Source organism: Lactuca serriola, chromosome 1, assembly GCF_051521515.1.
Source record: "Lactuca serriola cultivar US96UC23 chromosome 1, Lser_US96UC23_V15, whole genome shotgun sequence".
In the NCBI taxonomy this organism is placed as follows: Eukaryota; Viridiplantae; Streptophyta; class Magnoliopsida; order Asterales; family Asteraceae; genus Lactuca; species Lactuca serriola.
Window position 1 is genome coordinate 182,965,248 of NC_136408.1, and position 3,750 is coordinate 182,968,997.

The following is a 3,750-nucleotide window of genomic DNA, read 5'->3' on the forward strand; positions in this document are numbered from 1 at the left end:
ATTTTTATACTAGTAGAAAATATGGGTTTTTCTAGAAACTTTCAAACATGTACAAACCATTTTATTCAGTTTTATACAAATGTAGAAGAATTCCAAACGCTTTCTTCAAACTTATACGAACAATTACATTGATTAATTCCAAACGTTTTCTTCAAACTTATATGAACAATTACATTGATTAATTCCAAACGTTTTCTTCAAATTTATACGAACAATTACATTGATTAATTCCAAACGTTTTCTTCAAACTTATACGAACAATTACATTGATTAATTCCAAACGTTTTCTTCAAACTTATACGAACAATTATATTGATTAATTCCAAACGTTTTCTTCAAATTTATACGAACAATTACATTGATTAATTCCAAACGTTTTCTTCAAACTTATACGAACAATTACATTGATTAATTCCAAATGTTTTCTTCAAACTTATACGAACAATTACATTGAATAATTCCAACTGTTTTCTTCATACTTATACAAACAATGACATTAATTACTTATGAACTCACCAGCTTAAATGCTGACCTACACTTTCAAAATAACTTGTATTCTCAGGTTAGCAGTAGACAGGTACGATGGCCAAGTTTTGCGAAGACAGAGCAGTCAAGACTCGTCTTTTATTTTGATTACTTGTTGTAATGTCTGATTACTATGAAAGAACACACATGTATTAAACTTTTACTATTAATGAAATGGACGATGTTGTTGCTTGTTTACTACTTTACATTTGTTGTGATACATTACATGATGTCCTCCGCCCCAGAACGTTTCCGCCGTTCTCGGTTTTGGGGTGTGACACGTTCCGAGTGATGGAACCCTTTACCTCTAGACTTAACCTAAATCAAGAAAACTCAGAACCCCCGGAAGAGTTGTCGCAGGAAATGCTCGCACTACTCAGGCGCTTCGTCCACCCCGTTACCGACGAGTAGTGCCTAGGACACTCTGCCTCCCCACGTGAAAGGAGTCACCGTTGCCCTGTAGACGATAGATTGCATTCTGCGAAGTTAATACTAGAATGCCAAGAACCACAGGATAACCTCCGCGGCCAAGAATACTTGAATAAAATGCGAAAGTAGGTTGAATTAAGCCTTATAACTCAGACCCCGAAGAAATTATAGTTGTGGTGAGACAGGACATTATCATAGGAACTGTCCAACAGGAAAGAACTACGAAAACACCCACGTCCACATAACTCCGACTCGACACCTCGTTTCCACCACCGATGCTAGTACCATCCTGATATGTCGCCAATGCGGTGAGATAGGGCACTTCAAGAAGCATTTTCCAATAACAAAGAACTCCGGCGCAGACGGGAAATACTAAGGATCACTGCCGCAGGAGAGACTACCCCGGAACCTCGTTAAATTATCTAAGGCGTTCGTTGTAACAGACTCATAAAACATGTTTAAAGCTAACTTGAGTCTTATCTTTTGCAAGACCCCGTCAACAAAGGGACCCTCGTGTTGCGTATACTTGCATTTTGTAGTATACCTTGTTTGCAGCAGCATTCCCGTAGTTACTCTAAAGTACTATAATTCTGTTAAAAGTTGCATTGTTGTGTTTTGTCTGTAACACCTTATGTTCAAATCTAGTGTCTTTACTTTCAAGTATGTCCGATATTATTATACCACTAAAGGCAATTCGATTCGCACAATACGAATTTTGTACGTACATCTCTTTCTCCGAAATCGCCTTTCTAGCGGAGCCGTCATTCCAGAACACCGAAGTACTCATGCATGGAGTACCTCATGTCTCTTATCCTTTCCAAAGAAAACTCAACAAACCTCCCCGAAGTACCACTCGTACAGTACGTCAAGATCAATCCAAAGACCCATACGGTTGATCTATCGCTGAAGAATGTATACATAAGAGTGGTATATAATCAAGGTTCTATAGGTTTAGAATTGATGATTCCACTTTAACTCTTTTCCTCGTTGGGATGTGAGGTTAAAGAAGAATCATTTATTCGACTACCTTTTCAATCTTAATTATATACGACTCGTATATACGAGACTGCGATTGATGAACCATGTATGACTTCTAATATGAACTTCAGGACAGAGACTGCCTAAGATTACGAGTGCTCGCATCGTCATGCAAACAAACTTAGAACCCAATATTGCTCCTGTAACCTGATCTCCCTACAGTCTCACACCAACGGAGATACAAGAACCGTTTGGACAACTTAACGACTACCCAACAATGGAATGAGAAGACCAAGCTCCTCACCTTTGAGAGCTCCGGTCTTATTCTTCAAGAAGACAGACTTCAACGGGTGCGATCATACCAACACTAATGCACCGGATCCCATCAGAACTCCGCAGTTAAGCGTGCTTGGGCGAGAGTCCGTAGTGATATCCTTCGGATAGGACCAATACGCCCGTAGTATTCATGAACTTAATGAATAGGGTACGCCATTCTTACTTGGATCAGTTCGTAATTGTCCTTGTAAATGACTTACTTATCTACTCTCATAGTAAGAAGGAAATCATAAACAGTATCTACAACAAACCATGGAAACACTACGATCAGAGAAACTCTTCGTGAAATTCTCTAAATATGAGTTTTCGAAATTGAAGAGTCGAATTCCTGAAGCACACCATTAGTGATGTGGGAATTCTTGAGGACCCTTCCCATAATCAAAACCGATGAGAATTTGTCAACACCGAAGACACCGACGATAATTCGCCAAATTCTAGGTCTCGCTGACCTACTGTCGAGAGTTCATCTAGAACTTATCGCGGATTACGGAACCTCTTACGACTTTGACTCAGAAAGGAGTGGCCCTTGACTGGGAGGAGAAGCAAGAGGAACAAACCTTTGGAAATCCAAGTGAGAGACCAAATCCTTTTGGAAGCCTCACACTGGAAAGGCTTCATATGCTTCGGAAAGCATAGTAAGCTAAATCCAAGATAGTTAGGACCTCCGGGATTCTTGCCCGAATCGACCCTATAACTCACAAACCCAACCTACACTGTGAACTCATTAATGTACATTTTACCCTTCATGTCTCGAGCTTGAAAACATGCCTTTCCATCAGGAATCTCGTAATCCCACTCGACGAGATCGAGATGAATGAGATCCTCGCCTTCGTGGAAGAACTGTAGTGACCATCGATCGAGAGGTCAAGCGAACGAAGCAACGCCGCCTCCCATTAGTGAAGGTTCGTTGGATACCAACCGAGGACCCAAATTCACTTATGAGTGCGAGAACCAATCGATTAGGAAGTTTCCCCACCTCCTTGCTCGATTTTTCGTACCTGCTCCTTTACCTAAATTCTAATTTCGGGACGAAATTCCCTCTAACAGGGGGATGATGTGACAACCCGAAATTTTCCATCCAGTTCAGTCAATCACTTCAATTAAAAGTCAATTACCCTTCTAATAATTGTTAGCCAATTTAAATGTCCGTTTGATTATTTTTAATAATTATTCTCGAAACGAACGGGTATAAAGGAATTAAATTCTAGGACATCGGGGTAACAATGGAACAATCAACGCCTTGGATTAGTGTTCACGGCCAAACTAAGTGAGTTTGGGCTGTGAACTCCCTTAGGGCCAAAATATCATTGGCTTAAATAGGAGTTTACTCCCCAAACTCTCCATTTTCCAACCTCCACCCTCAAGTTTACTCCCCAATCTCTCTCAACTATCATCCCGTCTTTCACCCGATCTCCCGAAAATGTAAGTGTTTCTCGACTTTATTTGTTGTTATAACATAACACCTAGTGTTTATACATCATT